The sequence below is a fragment of the Neovison vison genome, chromosome 14 (assembly GCF_020171115.1).
Source record: "Neovison vison isolate M4711 chromosome 14, ASM_NN_V1, whole genome shotgun sequence".
Taxonomy (NCBI): domain Eukaryota; kingdom Metazoa; phylum Chordata; class Mammalia; order Carnivora; family Mustelidae; genus Neogale; species Neogale vison.
Window position 1 is genome coordinate 14,123,372 of NC_058104.1, and position 19,063 is coordinate 14,142,434.

Consider the following 19,063-nt stretch of genomic DNA (forward strand, 5'->3'; position numbering starts at 1 on the left):
CACCAGGTAGAAATCTGTGTCTGGTATACAGTAGGCACTCAGTAAATAATTGCTTAACTGAGCTAGAGAATGGGTAAGACGGGGCTTGAATTTGGGTCCGTCTTGCTCCCAGCGTAACATTCAGGTCTCCCGCTGGCCGTGGCTTCTCCATACCTAGTCTGGTGGGTTGAGAAGAAATGGTTCAAGAGCCGGCGTCGATGGGGAAGTGTTCTGTCTCCTCTTCCGCATCCGCTGGGCTATTAGTGATGACTTTTCGTTTTGTCAAAATGCGTCTTCTCTTTTTCAACTGGAGTTCAAACACGATAATTTTAGACAATATCCTAAGAACATTTGGAAACATGACATTTCAGATTTATTTTCCCCTTTTGCTTTACAAAAGTATATATAACTATAATTACTAATTGCTGTACTCTAAGTAGAGACAGATGATACGTATGTTTGTGACAATTTTCCAGAGGGAGAGCTAAGTAACCAGGCTCATTTTTCCATAATGTGAATGTTATTCACAAACTATTACCATAATTGATGCACCAAGCCACTGTAGGGTAAATAATGTGTTGTGTGTGGGAAGCAAGCTAGTAGTCAATGAATATTAAAGAACAAAACCTCATTTTAAAAGAGAAGCTGTAATTATAATCATTCTGAATTCGTGCTGCAAAACCAGTTAAAATAACTCGGCTGCCATTTATCTATGTAATTCTGTGTGTTGTGTGTGAAGGAAGTAGGTATGTGGGCAGAGTTGTTTAGGAATGTATGGGGACCCACACACTTAAAAGTAGTCGTTTTTCAAAGGCATTTGATGCAGAGATGTGAACACAAGCAGAGTTTATCAGTGGAATGTATATTGATGGGAAAGAGCGCAATTTCAGTTTTATCTTTTGCTTTGTAGGTGTTTGTGTTTACCTGGGATGTCTTGTTCTTGTCCTTGGCCAAATCAGCCTCTGTATTTTTTTTTTTTTCAAAGCTGCTTTTTCATAGCGAGTCCTGCTCAGCCAACTCTCCTCTCTCTCACTGCCTTCTAGATACTCATCAGCTTCTGTGCGTGGTGTATTGATTTGCACTTGTGGGATTTGTTGTTTTGTAATAGGAGGTCATAAGTCACTTCCTGTGTGTATCATTAGTCTCCCCAACCAGACTGCCAGGTCATTTCAGGAGGGACGGCTCCGTGTCAGTCTGCGTATGTGTAGCTTATTCTCATATTCTGTGGGATCACGGTGGTGCCCCTGTGCACGTGCTGACGCCTTTAGGAGGGGCTGCTGGTTACTGGTTATCTCTTCCTCTCCGTCAGATGTTGCCTTATTTTCGTAAAATCTCTTAAGCTCTGTGCTTGCTGACCAGTGTTTCTAAACAATGCTCTGTTAGAACTGGAAAGAATTAGATCCTGTTGGTGTAGAGTTTGTGATGGAACACTTCATCAGAAATCCGGAATGTGGCTTCCGTGAGAAAATAACCCCTTCGTCTCTGTCAAGGTCTGAAACCCAAGGGAGGGATGCTGCCTTTGTCTCTTGGTTTTTAATGTTTTAGATGTGGACAAGGTGATTGGAGCAGAGCTTAGATACTTTTATATTTTAAAGTAAATTACAGTGTATCTATTCTTAGGAACCTTTTAGAAAAATTTCTTTGACATTGATCCTGTTACTAGTTGTAACCTCGGTATACTTTGATAATTTCCTTGAAACCCATACCTTTCCTTCTGTGTGGGCTTCAGCTGTCTCCTCCTTCCATAGCAGTGAAAGTATGGACAACGCCTGAGTCACTTTTTAGTTCAAATTCCGTGGCCCTTAATGTCAGACACAGACAATTTATTCAGCTACTTTATCCAGCCAAACATCTCTCTGTAACAGGAAAATGAATAAATAGAATGTTCCTTAACATATTGCTTGCATGGACAGAGACCATGTTGTAAAGCTCCGTTCAGCTCTTCCTCTCGAAAGAGGATTATTGGTTTCCTGCCTTTAACTCCGGCTTAAACAATTTGACCTTTCTGAGGGCTTTTTGGAAAGTGTTAAGGAAAAAAATAACAAAAGTCGTGCAACCTCAAGGAATTCTAAGTATCAAAGTTCACCTCTGTAAAGGTGATTGGTTCAAAACTTGAGCCTTACTTGCATTCCTTCCGTGCATAATATAGGTCATTATTCACATATCTGACCCTTGGATAGCTCGAGTTTGCTTGTCCGGATAATAATAACGGCGAGTGAGGATTGTCATCCAGGACCCCTTAGCGGGACCAAGAGTTCTAGAGCCGACCTGTGGGGAGGGAGTTCTCATCCTCCAGTCTTCGTTCAAGATGTTTTGGCGTCTGTTGAGAACTTTTTCCCACCTTGGAAATCTGAGGTGGGACTTTGGCCTGGTTCCCTCAAGGACTCTGGAAACCACTTAGCTTGGAGTGGTGCCTTGAGTCTGTTCTTGGCAGGGAGCCTTGGCTTTTTTCCTGCGAGAGGCCCTGTGCCTCTTAGGAGCAGAGAGGAGGTCAGATGCAGATAACACGGGCTGGTGTCTGTCTCCTGCAGTGCTGCGCTGATGTGCGTTTCTCCCTCCCCCGAGGGTTTAAGGAGGAGCACGTTTATCATGGAGCGTTATGAGTAAGAAAGAACATGTGGCTTTCCGGGGGGGTGGGGCTGCTGAATAGCAGGAGAGTAGGGTAAAAATCTTCTGTTTACAATCCGCTCTATCTCTTTGTAATTGAGTTCAAGTAATGTGAAGCTTTCCTGTTAATCTAAACTTCGGAACAGTCATGTGCAAGCACTTGCTTGGAGGGCCAGGGGAAGCTTTTGTCAGGATTTGAGGTCTGAGATAAGAACAGAGGGGGCGTGTGCGGGTGTGTGTGTGGGGAGGGTTTGCAGCCGAAGCGTGTGCATGAACGCCTGGGCTTGGTTGGGCGGGGGCAAGGAGGCTTGAAGGAAAGAGGAAGGGTCTTTCCCCCCAAAGGAAACGCCGCAGATGGAGTAAGAGCCATGACCAGGCCTGTTTGCCGAGAACAGGGCAAGTCCTTGAGCGCCCATCCTACCTCTTCAGACTCCCTTTTTTTAAAAAAAAAGATTTATTTATTTATTTATTTGACAGACAGAGATCACAAGAAGGCAGAGAGGCAGGCAGAGAGGAGGAAGCAGGCTCCCTGCTGAGCAGAGAGCCCGATGTGGGGCTCGATCCCAGGACCCTGAGATCATGACCTGAGCTGAAGGCAGAGACTTCAACCCACTGAGCCTCCCAAGCCCCCTTCAGCCTCCTTTAACAAGCGTTCAGATGCTCTGCCTGAGGAGGTGGCGCGTTCCAAGGGCGGCTGGGGTGGAAATGGGGTCCGTCTAGTGCATCTGAAGCAGTTCCTGCGCATAGACCGTTCCCGTCTGACAGTAAACCGCCTGCTTAAAGCAACACAGCAAGGCTGGTGGGAGCAGGAAGGAGCAGGCGTTTGTGTCCGGGAAGGGACACGAGTGGCCGCGGGAAGCCCGTCTGGTGACGGTTTCGGAGATCGTGAAAGGACTCAATTGCTAGTTTGTTATATTTCTGTGTATATTTCTGCAGACTTTTAGTTCTCCAGGAGACACGAAGGTTAAAGAAGGGCCCTCTTTCTGCCGGAGGACTCGCTCCTGTTGTCGGAGCCGACTGCCTCGCCGTTCCCAAGTGGCATCGTTTCCTCCTTCGTTCACCGGGAGCTCGGTCGGGGGGTGGCGTCCCCTGCTCTTTGCGCCTTCCTTTGGGCAGGTCAGGCTCTGCTCGTCGTCAGCGTGCGGTTAAAGCTGTCACAGCAGGTGGAAGTTCCCACGTCCGGTCTAAGAGGCCATGCTCTGCGCTTCCAGCGGAGGGTAGCTGCTCGGCGGAGGGCGGGAGGCTGCAGGGTCGTGGAAGGTGACGACACCGTGTTTAACTGTTTATCAAGCTCAGTCAGGAACTTCGAGCTACGTTAACTGCTTTGCAAACATGGGCCCATTCTAAGGTCGGTTTGATGAGTCTCGGTGTACAGATGCGGAACTTCGCGGTGGCCCCCGGCATGTGGTGGGGCCGGGATCGGCACTGAGGTCCCCCTGTCTGTAAAGCTCTCGTGGGCGACCAATGCCTGTTGCATTCCTCTCTCTCATAATGTGGCTTTCTGCCCTGCCCCTACCGGTTCTCTTCCTTCCCCCCCTTTTAAGATGCTTTAAGCATCTGCATCTCGAATGACACTCGTCGCCTTTCTGATGGCCCGTGAGGCGAGGTGATGCCTTATATTCATGCAAATACTAGATAATTGGGGGATAAGAGAAATCGCAGTTTTATTTTATCTCCCCTTGAGTCTTGGAGATTTGTGCTGTGTTACTAATCCTGTCTGTTCCATGATCGCACTGTGTGAGCAGACGTGCGCAACACAGTCGTAGCCTTACCGGAGCTCTCGGAGCGCCCCGTGTGCGGGAGCCTGAAGCGGCTCGGCTGGGCTCGGGGCCAGGCAGGCTGAGTCGCAGCTTCGTTAGCCACAGCCCCTGTGAGGCCGCGGGGACGTCACTTCCTCTCTCTGGGCTTTGCTCCTTCTTCTCTGCAGCCTTCCGGTCGGTCACTCCCCGGCGTGGGGGGCACGGCCTTTATCAGGACGCCAGACGGGTCACATGCTGCGAGTCCTCGTGTGCCTGTTATTTTTAGGTGTTTCTAGGAGGGTTGGTTAGTAAAATAGAAATTCATTAAAAAACATTATTAAATTCTTGCATTTTGTGTTTCTTCAATTAATGAATGCCTGCGAAAATTCGGCATGTTACCAAGTGGGGACTTCGTTATTTCTTTTTAATGAAAAGGGGGGCCCCATGCTGAAAGTTAGACACTGTTGCTTTTCATGAGCTGTTAGGGATTCACTCTGCCTGCCTGTGAGTCTAAATGCTTGATTTCCAGATTCTAGGTGTTGGGAATCGCACGTTATCTTACTTGTCCTCTTCTGCGTGAGCGTTTAGATTGTGGTAACGGGGAACAGCATAGGCAAGCACCCTTGAAAGAGCCGGTCTTCCATAGCCTTGCCCCTGAGCACACAGTGTCTTGCCATCACATCTGTAGGTCCGGCTGGTCCGTGGTCCGGCGTCTTCCTTCCCCTCCCCATTCTGTCCGGTGAGACCGTGTACGCTTCCCCTTCTTGTTAAATGGGAGCCCTCCCTGCCTTTCTCCCCGGCTCTCACAGCTCCTGCAAGTTCTTGTCCCCCTGCCGCTTCCTTCCAGGAGCGTGTTAGCGCTCTGCCCCTCCTGAGCCCCTGTGCTCCACTCGAGAGAACCGGGACTCTGTCTGGACCGCTGTTATAGTTCGTGTAGGTCACAGAACGTTGTACAGACAGGACAGCGGCCTCCATGTCTGAAGGGTTCTCAGGGTTGCCCATCAGTGCGTTTACCGAGCTGCTTTGTCCCCTTGGTAGCAGTTCTGTCCTCTCCCCACTGAAGGCTGCAATCTTGGCAGACATGTATCAGGAGCTTACTGTGCTGAAAAAAAATTGTGCCGAGGCCTTTAACGCCCTGTCTCAGCCCCGTCCGTGCCAGGTGACCCAAGTTTACCTCCCCCCGTGCTGTCCATCAAACACTGACTGAGCATCAGCTGTGTCCAGGCACGGGGCCCGAGTTCCGGGCTCTGAGCACGACCAAGGGAGGCTGGGACTTGATCGGAGGCGCCGCTTCTTCAGAGGGCGATGCAGGGACGCAAATGGACAAAAAGAACCTTGTGTGAGAAGTGCTCCCCGGGGGCGGGGCGGGGGAGAAGTTAGGCATGTGACAGGTGCACGTGACCCAGACTCGGGGACCGCGAAGTGCCGGTCCAGAGGGGAGAATAGGACTGGGCGATGTAGTGGGGACGGAAAGGTGTTCTAGGGAGGAGAGCACTGCGTGCTGGGAAGGTGCAGGGAAGGGACTCCCTGCTCACCGTCTGCAGTGACCGTGGCCGCAGAGCGGCTCAGGGCTGAGATAGTTCAGAGTTTCTCTCGGACCATGGTGGAAGCTCATGATGGAAACTCAGACTCCCGCGTCCCTCTGTGGGCGAGGGGGTGTGCCGTGCTCTAGAGAACGTGCTCAAAGTGCAGGTGAAGCTTAGTTATTAGTTATTCGTGCTGAGTAAATCCCTGTTTATTCCCTGGGGGTAGCGCCGTGGCAGGTAAGGACGAGGGACGTGCTGACAGACGGTTCAATGCTCTGGGGCTGGCGGCTTGCCTCGTGCCTGACTTGGGGAGTGCACTCGCCCCAGCACAGGGGATGTGGGGGCACGTGGGAGGGCGGGGGGCACCGCTCATACCGGCCGAGCCCCGCTCCGGGGTTTCTGCCCCCCATTCTCCAGTTCTTCTGTTTCTTGCATCAGGTAAAGGAGGTGCTACAATTCTGTTCCACGTTGTTTTCTCTGAAATCTTGCAAAGTTCAATGGGTTAATTGTAAAACAAAAATAAAAACGCTGCCTTTCCATTTCTGGGGGGAAACGCTGTAAGCTGGAAGTGCCAGTCACTCTCCAAGCTGTTGGTTCCTGAGGCTGAGCACCAGCAGCTGTTTGGCGGCTGGTGGAAGGGAAGGGAATGGCCAGGGAGAGCCCAGAGAGGTCGGAGATGTTGTTTCAGCTGGAGGACGTCAGACGGATTCTTACTCCCTCTGTGCTGAAGACACTGGACTGTTGTTAGTGTTGAAATCTTCCGTAGGCGTGGAGAAAGGTCACTCCCCGATCGTGCCTTAGGGATCGTGGGGTTAACGCCGTGGCAGCCTCCTTTACGGGGCACAGGCTCTTGTCCAGTGACTTGGCCAGGTGTGATGTGTGTTCCCAGGTGCTGGGATTCAGTCCTCATCCTCGTGGGGCCCGGGCGGAGGCGGAGCTTGTCCTTCTGGGAGGGTCCGGCCGAGGGCCTGCCTCCTGTTTCACTGACCTGTGCCATTGGTGAGGGAGGCCGCTGGAGCCCATGCGAGGAATTCTCTTGTCAGGCGGCCAAGAGAGCACCGCGGAGGGAGTGAGCGGGAGGGAGGGCCGATTTTGCAGCCGGAGAGGCGGTCCTGCAGGCAGCTTCCAGTGGCAGGAGCTGGAGGTGCTGTAGGCGCCCGGGGAGGTGTGCAGGCAGGAGGCCAGGACTGAAACCCCGCGGTTGCCGGGCCCCCTCTGTTCTGCTCCCCCTGCCTCTGAAATAGCCGCAGCCCTTGGAAGCCTGTGCCCGAGACACCGCTTTTTCTTCAGCACCAGACGGTTTTGTTTTGTTTTGTTTTTTTCTTTTTATTTTTTCCATCTTCGTTTCCTCTGAGGGCAGGAGGTGAGACAATGATCAAGTCAAGCTGGTTCTATGTTAAGTTCAAGTATGCAGAGAAGGTAAGTGGGTATGTCTTCTTGCCCAGGGGAAACCTGCCACCTCCCTCCCGCCTGCCCCCCGGGGCCGGGCTCCTCTGGCTTCGGAGGGAAGCGGATGAGCCCAGAAATCGTGATTGTGGGTGTTTCCTCCGGCTTCCCGGGTCCTGGCTGAAACACAGGCTCTGTGCTGACGGCCTGACATTGCCACCGGCCTCGGGGAAAGCATCTTCTGGTCCCAGCAGCATTGTTCAGAATCCGGAGAAGGGAATAATGAAGCCGCACTGGCAGGAAAGGCCAGGCGGTGCTGCTTCGGCCAGGACAGTTTCCAGGAGGAGTGTTGGTTAGGAAACTTGATGTGGGTTCTGTCCTGAGACAAACGGATGACCGCTTCCCGTCACCTGCAGTTTGCTTAGGCAGGGTTTTGTGTGTTTCCTTTCCGTGGCTCACTTGACTCATTCATGGATGTAGAAGGGCTTTGCGGGTTTGGGGTTATAGGAACAGTCCCCATCGTCTTCACAAACGGAGTATGAGGCTGTCTCTCTACTGTCCGCGGCGGGGCTGGGGTTACATTTCAGGGAAGGCTGAGTTGGGGTTGCATCTGGGATTTGATATTACCGTTCTGTGTTTTAATACATCATTCGGAGGCTCGTGGGGGAAGAAGTATTTGCACTTGGGGACGATGACCACTGTTTTGGTTCTGGATTCCTAATTGTCACTTACTGTGTTGGGAATGTGTAGGGTTAGTAATGAGGTTTCCAGGGAGCAACGTAAAATGCCTCGTTTTGGAAATCCTTTCTTCCTCGATCTGCTCGTTGACAGTATCGACATACTGACTGTAGGATGAGCTGAGACCGTGCAGAAGGGAGCCGTGAGGGAGCAAGACGGGAATTGTGATGACTCTAATCCTACTTCTTAAAATTATATGCACAAGCATGCTGAAAAAGTCCTCCTCCATTCTTGTCGTTTAGAAAATAAGGTAGTATACTTAGAGCTCATTTTCCCACTTTTTTCCCCCGAATGGACCTGTTTCTGCTGTATTTTTATGACAGCAAAATTACTTGTTCTTTACCCATGTATGTGTGTATTAATCAAAATGTAATCTTAAAAAGAGCCATCCCGCATTTTGTTTTTTATTTATTTTTTTTTAAGTAGACTCCCCGCCCAGCATGGGGCTCAGTGTGCGGCTTGAACTCGCAGCCCTGAGATGGTGACCCGAGCCGAGATCAAGAGTCAGACGCACAACCAAATGAGCCACCCAGACCCCATCCTTCATTTTACACCATTTACATTGTTAACTTTTAAAATTATTATAACTAAAATACTAGAATCAGGAAAGGTAACATTTTGGTTTAGGATTTACTTTTCCCCTGTGGGTTACTTTCCTCGGAGCAGCCTGTTCTCCGTTATTGACTGTTACGAGTTTCGATAAATTAAAACTGTACTCTACGTCCTTAACCTTTTCCTTTCACCATGAATGTCTTACCCTAGAAATGTGAGACTCCCAGTGAAGTAATGTTAAAAAGAGGAAAAACACTTAAAGGAATGATCTTCATAAAAAGGAAAAGGTGGGGGCATTAAATTAATTGCTTCAGCTGCACGACCATATGACCATTCCTTTACCAGCCAAACAAGGGGAGGATGCGTTCTTCCAGCGAGACCCGTGTGTATCCTGAAGCTTAATGTAAGGCTCCGTAGCTAATTGAAGACTATCTTGCTTTTATTAGGGATGAGGGGGGAAGAGGAACAGAAAAACCTGTCTTGTTTTTGACATGCTTATGGTGCTCTAGATCTCTGCAATTCTCAGTGGAACTTTTGTTCTTTTGTTCCTTCTCAATGATTATTTTTTTTTAAACTTACATTGGAGGTTTGTTTGGTTTTTTTTTTGTTTTGTTTTGTTTTGTTTTTTTCCTCCCACCCAGAACTCATCAAGATGAGTTTAGTTTCATCTGGAGAGATAAAAATCTTTACTGTAAACCAGGGGACAGGGATGCTTAAAATTTAAGACAGATTTAAACCATTCTTTTCCACATTATTCCGAAAAGTGGCTCTTTCTACAGGGCTGTTAATTTGAAATTTCTTCCAGTATTTTTTAAAGGAGGCAAGAAGAAATCTTCCAAATACTGACCAAATGATTTGATATAAACTTGTAATTGTTGGAAAGATATTTTATCTGTGACATTTGTCCACAATTATAAGAAAATACATTGTGTGTTAGGTTTAACGGGCAGTCATTTCTTAGTTTTACATATAAGAAAAAATGATTTTATCAGTCTTAGTGAGCAAGAAAAATTAAGAAATTCACATAATGCATTGTTCAAATCAGGCAACAGGAAAATATTACTTTCCCATGATCGTCAGGATTGTGATCCCTTTCTAAAATTTAAGAATATCTATATCTAAAAATAAGATGTGTCTGCGTATGTGTGTCTGTGTGTCTCTGTGTGTGTCTGTATGTGTTGTGTGTACAGTGAAACTTCTTTTACCAGCACCACGTACGCATGCACACTTTTCTGTAATATTTCCATTTATATTACTAATGAATTAGCTCTTTTTCAAGATTTTGTTTGTTTGTTTATATCAGGCAGCAGGAGGCGCAGAGGGAGAGGGAGAGATCAAATCCCAAGCGGACTCTGTGCTAAGCTCGGAGCCTGATGCGGGACTCCATCTTAGGACCCTGAGGTCATGGCCTGAGCCGAAATCAGGAGTCGGTCCCTTAACCCACTGAGCCACCCAGGTGCCCCGAGTTATCTCTTTAATTAGGTTGGTACCTAGCCTCATTTTTAAAAAAAATTTTTTAAAGATTTTGTTTATTTATTTGACACAGAGAGAGATCACAAGTAGGGAGAGAGGCAGGCAGAGAGAGGGGGAAGCAGGCTCCCTGCTGAGCAGAGAGCCCGATGCGGGACTCGATCCCAGGACCCTGAGATCATGACCTGAGCTGAAGGCAGAGGCTTAACCCACTGAGCCACCCAGGTGCCCCCCCTTTTTTTCTTTTTATTGACTAGCGTCTGTCCTGACGTTCAACAGACCCCCCGCCCCCAACGCATCATCTCTAAGAGGCGGTGAATTTCTTCTTGCTCAGTCCAGTGTGTCTGCATGTCCTCGCGCAGGTGAGGCGTTGCTCTCCAGCTTGGTTATCTGTGCTCCCAGAGGACCTGTTCTGCTTCTGTTCTCAGCGTCCTCTTCCGGGATTATTGGAGGAGCCTCCTTACTGCTCTCCCCCCTGCACTGACGATATCGTCCCATGCTGTCGGGCTGTGCGGGAGTGACACTGTTAAAGGGACCACCGGAGACTCTTGGCGTCCTGCTTCTTGACGGCCGCCCTCCCCACCCTAAGAATCCTCGCTCAATCAGCAGTTCAGCACTTGGCCTCGTCTACATGTAGCATGTTGCGTTGTAATTACCCACCGGTCTGTGCCTCTGTAGCACCGTAAGACCCCAAAGACCAGAACTGGGTTGTCTTTTTTAATATCGGTAATACTGGCACAAAACAGATGCTCCGTCATTTAAATGTTACTGATTACTCTGTGACTCTTTTCAGGAGTCTGGCAGACGTGAGTTTGAATTCTGCTTCTGCCATTTATTGGTAGTATATGACCTTGGGCAATGTGTAGAAACTTGATGAAACTGTTTCCTTTTCTATTAAATAGGGAACATTATTGCCCAATGCGCCTTTTTTAGTCATAACATTTTTATTAGACTTAATTGATAAATACAAGAGAAGTGTTGTGAAACCACTAGCAATTGCCTAATGTACTTGAAGGAATTCTGTTGAAATGGTAGTAGGTTCATATGCGGTTGTATGAAATAACACGGAGGAACACTGTGTGCCCTTTATCTAGTCTCCCCTAAAGGTAACATGGTGTAAAAGTGTGGATAATAGGGGTATGGACAGTAACGCTACCGAGACACCCAGAATTCCATCCCCCAAAGATCTCTCACGCTGGCCTTTGATAGCCACACTCCTGCCTCTGAACGGACTCTTGGGAACCAATACTTTTCCCTCCATTTTGGCAGTTTTGTCATCCCAAGTGTGTCACATAAGTGGGTGACGCGCTGTGCGACGTTCGGGGACGGTGTTTCCTCCTGCAGCATGAGGGAGGGTCGTCTGAGTTGCCGAGCGATGTTCCCTTCGGTTTCTGGGGAGTATTCTCTGGTCCAGGATTGTAGTCGTTCCCCCGATGAAGGACATCTGCATTGTTTCCAGTTCTTTCTTTTATAGATATTACTGCTGTGAACATTCGTGTGCAGGTTCTGGTGTCGATGGAAGTTTCCTCTTCCATGGGGTGAATGCCAAGAGTGCAGTTGCCGGGGAGCACGTTTAATGTTTCGGAAGCCGCCAGACCGTCTTCACGGTGGCTGTACATTCACTGCCCATTCTCGTCCTGGCTTTAATTTGCATGTCCCTATTAATAGCTGATGATGCTAAACATCTTCTCATCTGCTTGTTTTTCATCTGAATATCTTTTGCTAAATACCTCTTTCTCATTAAGTGTCTTCTGCCTGTTTTCTAATAGGGTTTTTTACTTCTACTGTTCGGTTTCTAAAAATTCATAATGTATCCTAGATACCACTATATTATTGGATATATGGCTTGTAAATACTTTCTCCCAATCTGTAGTTGTCTTTTCATTGTCTTAGCAGCATTTTTCACAGAGTAAAAAAATTCATTTTTGAGACAGTCCAAATTATGAACTTTATTCCTTTATATGCCTTTTTGTTGTTGTTGTTAAATTTAAGAACTTTTTGCTTGATCTATCCCTTGATTCTGATGATTTCTTTACTTTTTTTTTTTTTTTTGGTTTGTTTAAAGAGTTTTATAATTTTATATTTGATTTATAGTTTTCTGATGGTTTCTGATTTTGAGCGTCTTTCCGTATGTTTTTTGGCCGTTTACTTGTATATATCTTTGGAGAACTGTCCATTGAATTCCTTTCCCATTTTGTAATTAGGTTATGTAATCTTTTTTGCTGTTGTTGAGTTGTAGGAGTTCTTTGTATATTCTGGACCTTAACCGCTGATTTGCATACATTTTCTGCTATTTAATAAGTTACTCTTTTGCTCTGTTGATTGTGTTCTGTGATATGCAGAAGCTTTCCAGTTTGATGTAGCCCCATCAGATTTGGTTTTTCCTTCTGCTTTCTGTGCATGTGGTATGAGAAATCATTGTCAGATCCAGTGTCATGAAGCTTTTCCCTTACATTTTTTTCTAGGAATTTTATAGTTTTAGGTTTTAATGCCTAGGCCTTTAATTCATTTTGAGATAATGTTTGTCTACGGTGTATAATAATGGGCCAGTTTCATTCTTTTTCGTGTGGATATCCAGTTTTCTCAGCACCGTTCGTCGGAGGGACGGTCTTCTTCCTGCTGAGTGGTCTTGGCACCCCTGTCAGAGATCATTTGTCCAGATGCACAAGGGCTTATTCTGGGTTTCTACGTTGTTCCATTGGTCTGTTTGTCCTTACGCTGGTACCTTATGGTTTCTGATTACTGTAATAAGTTTTGAAATCAGAAAGTGTCAGTCTTCCAGATTTGTTGTATTTCTTTCACAATTGCTTTGGCTATGGAGTCCCTTGAGATTCCATATAAATTTTAGGATAAATTTGTCTCTTTCCGCGATTCCCTGACAAGCAGTTTTTATTCTGATAGGAATTGCTTTGAATCTGTAGATCTCTTTGGGCAGAACGCAAATCTTAACAATACTAAGTGTTCTGTAAACATTGATGTCTTTCCATTTGTTAGTATCTTCTTTAATTTCTTTCACCAATTTTTAAAAGTTTTTGAGTTTTTATTTTTTGCTACTGAATATTGTGTTTTTGAGTTCTTAAATTTTCTCTTGGTCTTTCTTTATGTCTTCTGTTTCTTGGATGAGACTTCTTTGCTGTGGATTTTCTATTTTTTCTGTGGTTTCAAGCATCTTTGTAATTCTTTGCTGGAGCATTTTTATGGTAGGCACTTCAAAATCTTTGTCAGATAATTCTAACATGTCTGTTATCTCAGTGTTGGTGTCTGTCAGTTGCCTTTTTTCATTCAGCTTGAGAGTTTTTGGGTTCTTGATCCAAGGAGTGATATCAGTGGATACCTGGATATTTTTTTGAGTATAGGCATACCTCGGAGATAGCACACATTCTGTTCCAGACCCCGACAATGAGGCAAATATTACAATAAAGCAACTCAAATTTGTTTTTTGGTTTCCCAATGCGTATAAAAGTTGCATCTTTACTACACTGTCATCTAGTAAGCATGGAGAAGCATCACATCTAAAAATTGGATACCTACCTTAAAAATAGTTTATGGTTAAAATATGCTTACCATCTTCTGTGTTTTCAGTGAGTCATAATCAATGATGGTCACCATGACAAAGCTGATAATAATGAAAAAGATATATTGCAAGAATTACCAAAATATGACACAGTGACATGATTGAGCAAATGCTTCGGAAAACTGGTGTCGATAGATTTGCCTGACTCAGGGTTGCCACAGACCTGCGGTCTGTTAACAGTGTAGTAAAGTGAAACACAATAAAACTAGGTGTGCCTGTATTCTGTCTTGAGACTATGGATCTTATCTAAACATTCTGGTTTAAGTTGGACTTTTCTGATGGCTCTCAGGCAAGAGAATGGTGTTACCCCACTGAGATGGAAGTCCTGGTTTCCAGCTTGACCTCAGGTTTTCAGTGAAGGGGAGAGGACCTCCTAGGTAGTGCTGAGTAGGAGTTCCAAGCCTCAGCTGATCCCATCCTCAGCTAGAGGGGGAATGATGTCTCCTTACCGCTGCCCTTGAGGCCTGCCCTGACGCCACGGGGAGCAGGGAGGTATCAGTGCCTCTAGGCAGTGACTCTCACGATGGCTTTCCTGACACCCCCCAGTGAGGAGAAGTAGGAGGCACTTCTTGACTGTCCCTTGAGGATGTAGGCTTCTCAAGTGGTCTCCACTGCTGCGGAGAAGAGGGAGGAGCCCTTTTCCGGCTGGCAGAGTGGAAGGGTCAGAATCTGGACTCCGGCTTCTCTGATAGCAGCAAGTAGTGGAGACCCCGTAACTCGGGAAAGCCTGGGGGGGGGGTGTGGGCGTGTAGGCTTCCCACTCAGCTTTGCTGATGGGGAAGTGGGTGTGTGCCAGGTTCTTCTCTGGTGTTTGTCCAAAAGTTGTTTGTGTTACTGGTCTGACACATTTCTGGTCCTTTGTCTAAAGAGAGCTGACTTCACTTGGGGCCTTTTCGGTATCTGCTGTTGGTGTTTTGGGTTTGTTCTGCCTTCATGGTTTGGGATATTTGAGGCAACAATCAACACTGAAAACAGAAATCCTCGGGAACTCCCCCCATCTCCGTTTTTGGCTCCCCAGTTTTCTAACTGGTCTGCCTTCTTCTCTTCTCTTCTCTTCTCTTCTCTTCTCAGAACATCGATTTATGTGTCCTCATCTGCAGCGTCCAGGGATTTGAGTTGTACGTTGTGGAAGTAACAGGGGGAAAGTACGTCTCTTTCATGGTCCCGGAAGTGCAAGTCCCCTAACATGCTTTGTAAAAAGTGATTAAATTAAAAAATAAAAAGTGATTGCCGTGACGTTTTTAAGTGCTTGCGTTACGTAGGACCTGGTGGTAGGTGCTCGAGAGAGGGCGATGTCTGTTTGATTATCTTCTCTGTGTTTCTCCCCCTTGTACTTGAAATGCCCTCGTACTTCGCTCGTCTTCGCTAGAAGCAGCTGCAGTGCAGGTTTTCCTTTGTACAAGTTCTATGACCAGTAACGCGCATTTGCATCTTCCCCCACTTCAACCCTTCTGTCAAGATACAGATGCTTAAAAATCATCGTCATCTTGGCAGTATTTTTCTTTTCCCAAGCAGTTCTGACAAAGCATTTTTGTAATACAGTTGGAATCATTAATTCTTGTTTTGTTTAAAAACTGGTAGCTATCTTAGAAAGAGCCTAGGGTAGGAAGCGATGGATGTTGCTTCTTCAAACATTTGTTCAATGAGGTGTTGCGTTTGGTGGGGGAAAATGAGCACTTGTTGTTTTCTTTGGTAAGAGGTGTTTGAGTAACTGCTCTGACATTATTATAAACACTATTTGGCCCCATTGGCTGCCCTCCTCGGAACCTTATGCATCTGTCTGTGAGATTAAAGTGTGTTCCATAACTCTGTCCTTAACTTCAGAGTTAATTTGAAATCTGTTTGTGTCGTGTGTTTGGGAATTTGCAAAATCATGGTGAATGTACCTAAACTCTTAGTGTTTTCTAGAATTTTATTGGTTTCTTCTGTTAGAGTGAAGCACTAAATTCGTATCAGAAAACTCGTTTTGAAATTTGAAAGGAATGTGAAGCGTGGAAGGGGCTATGGGGAGCTTGGGCCTGGGAATCGCCTTATTCTCACTTGACAGGCAGTAGAGTTGGGACACGGCACAGCCTTGTTTCCTCTGCTCTTACTCTTCTCTTCTGAGACCAGAAGAACTCGGTCTTTACATTAGGCTACATTATAAATTTTGCTGCAAGCTTCGAGTGGACTCATTTCACTGGATAGACTGCTCATAGTTTTGACAGCTCAAGTAAAACGCTGAAGGACAAGCAAGTGCTCAGAAGTGCCAAGGGCTTCGTTTCCAATGGAAGGATTTCAAATCCGGTCATTCTCTTTGAGCAAGGAAGTAAATGGAAACCCTGTTTCAAACGGGGAATTTGAAGACGTGTTTTACCAGTGTCCTCTGGAGGCAGAAGATACAGTTAATGTGAATCAGAAGCCCAATTCCAGATTGCCTTATTGGAATGAGAGGAGGACCTCAGCCTGCAAGAGTCAGATGGCAATGAAAAGGACACAGGACATCAGATGTGACTTCATCGAGCATTGTCACCCTGTGTGGCCCTGAGTGCGGTAGGCGTCCTTTTCAGTAGGCTGTACTAGCTCCTTGTTAAAAGGCTGTCTGCTGTACCGTTGCAACGGAAGATGGCTTAAAGGGGGATGAATGTTCATATATTGGCTTTGTTCTGCAGATCACAGTTTTGCCCTTTTTGACCTTGTTTGAGAGCACTTGGAATAACTGTATTACAGTTGTTTATTGTATGGTTTTGCAAGTATAAATGAGAGAATAATGAATTTACCTTCCTAAATGGGAGGTTTTTGCTATGTGCAAGTTAAAGCTAAGCCCTTTTCTCTTCTCTTCCCCACCAGGGTCCCACCAACCTTCCCCTTGTCCTACCACCAGCTTTTTAGGACTCACTGTTCCCTCGGCTGCCTTCCTAGAATGTTACTATGTACACTTAATGTAGTTGGAGGAATTCCGCAATGTTCTAGAAAGAACAGGATCGATCAGATTTATTCAGGGAGGTCAAAAGAACTTTCCTGAAAGTACAGAAATAATGTTCCGTCTTCACTTTGCTGTAAATGATAGATCTTACCTGTAGATATTTGTGAGAAAAAAAAGCATTGAAATCCCATTTATTTTTTGTGTTTGGCCAAATTAGATCTGGTTCTGTTCCTTTTGATGGTGGTGGTTGGTAGGCTACTTAGCTGGCATAATCAGTTCCATAGCGTGTTTATAAGTTAAAAACAAGTTACCTAAAGCTTGAAATCATTAAAAGAAAAAAGCTTATATTTAAATACATTATTTTATAGTGAGACATGTGATTATGCTTTTCTCACTAATTTTTTGGTGTAGAGCAGTGGTGTGCATTGGGTGTGCATTGGGGAGCTTTAAAATTTGGGGAGTTTTAAGACCAATAGATTTTAGGTTTCAGACCTAGAGATTCTGATTAAATCGATCTGAAAGCACAGCCTTGGCCCTGTGTGGTGTTGTTTTGTCTTTTAAGATCCCTTGGGACTTGAAAGTGTGCAGTGGGGGTTACTTGGAGGCTGGCTGCACTGATCAGTCTTCCAACTGTTCTCTCTGGACTAAACCAGATTCCTGGTGCTTTGGCCACGGTTGCCTATGAGGGTCCCTAAAACTGTCGGTACGACTGAGATGCACTTGAGTAACATGAGTAAAGACTCTTTTTAGATTTCCCTTCCCAGTCCTGCCTCGTTGCTCCCGTTTAACTTGACAACAGTTTATTTTTTTAGCAGCTCTGTTTATAGTATTCAGCTTAATTTTTATGGAAGCAATATCTCACTTTCATTTTACACTCCTCTTTGGTTTACACGGTATTTAATTAAATAATAAACAAAACTAGCATAAACAGATTTTGCAACAGTTTACTTTCAGTGATTGTATGATGCATAGCTTTCATTGGTTGTGAATTGTTCAGAGTGTTTTACAAAGGAAATGAGGCCTACAGTCCATCTAGCTAGTGTTGAGGGAAAGTCAGTTAAGAGATCATTTTTATTTATTTATTTAAAAGATTTTATTTATTTGAGTGAGAAAGAGAGAACAGGGAGGAAGGGCAGAGCAAGAAGAAGAAACAGGCTCCCTGCTGAGCACGGAGCCCAATGCGGGGCTCGATCCCAGGACCCCGGGATCATGACCTGAGCTGAAGGTAGAGGCTTAACCCACTGAGCCACCCAGCCACCTCAAAAGAGCATTTGTTGTAAAAGATAAGTGGTTTGCTTGGTTTTAGGTCAGTTAATACTCACCTCTAAGAGGGTGTGGGATAGGTTTCATTTTTAGTCTGTAAGTGAATATATTAAGTGCAGATTGTTTCTTATTTCATGTTTAATTTCTTATTCAGGACTTTGGGTTAATTAATGTCTGTTGGCACTACTGAGTGCGTACAAACACAGTCAGTATCATCACTGTTAGCTCAAGAGTGAGACCTGCTTCTTGCCTGTGGTTTTATCCTCAGTCGTAACCGTCTGAATGGTACGCGTGCGCCCACTTACACACCGTCACCCTGGGCAGTCTTGAACTGAGCCCAGACTTCGAGTGTCACGTGTCTTGAAATACACTTCATATGGGATTGGTGAATAAACTGTGGGAAAACTTAAGACTGAATTTCAGGTATTAATAAACGCTGTTTCCTCCTCATAAGACATACTAGTAGACATTAAATCCGTAGTCTGTCCTTAGTAGACTGATGTGACTTGGATTCATCAAGATACGTATGTCCCTGTTCTTACCACTTGGTATGTGCACATCTGGAGATGTTTATTCTCGGTCCTCCTTGATAACTGCATTCGCACTTAGTGTGTTTTACTTTCTTTTAGTTCGCTAATCACGAGGTTTTGTTCTAATTCTGCTTAGCTACCTGCTCTCGTTAATCTGGTGTATTTCTGTGTGTCTTGTTTTTCAGTTCATATTATGCGTCCCTTGAGGACAAGAAATCCGGTCTTCTCTGGTGCACTGTCTACAGCACGGAAACACAGTTTCATCTGAATTAATTTATTGATGTAGTCAGAGGATATTAGGCCTCTGCTTTGTGTGAGGACAGAATACCAGGCCTTACGAGAATGGGTCCCAGGAACATTTTGGTTGGCTCTCTTTCCTGGGACGGGAAGATACGGGTGTATAAGCATCTCCGTGCAAGTACCATGGACCGCGCTTTTCCTTTGTGGCTGCTCTTAGATTATCTTTCAGGAAAGCGGAGTCGCTTGGCGCAGTGAATGCTGAAGGGAATGCATGCCTTCCCTCTCAGGGGACCGGAGTAGTGTTTAACACTGCCGTAAAATCCTCGGCTGTAGCTTTCTCTAATGTAGAATTTGTCTGAGAACGATTACAAGAACAAGGAAGGCTTTGTGTGCTCCCCCCTTCCACCCCTTTCTTTTTCTTTTTCCTTTCTTCTCTCCCTCCTGCTCCAGGCTACCCGTAAAAATGTGGATTATTTTTCTGGGCCTCTGGCGTATGCATGTGTGAGTCTGAGAGAAAAACAAAAGACAAAAGCAAGGCAACACTTACCTATGGG

General features: G+C 45.8%; 1 protein-coding gene across 5 annotated transcripts in view; it reads left to right on the top strand.

The window, feature by feature from the left end:
- Window positions 1-19,063, top strand: part of AUTS2 (activator of transcription and developmental regulator AUTS2) — a 1,076,911-nt gene that overhangs the window by 333,832 nt on the left and 724,016 nt on the right. The gene's annotated exons all lie outside the window — the stretch shown is intronic.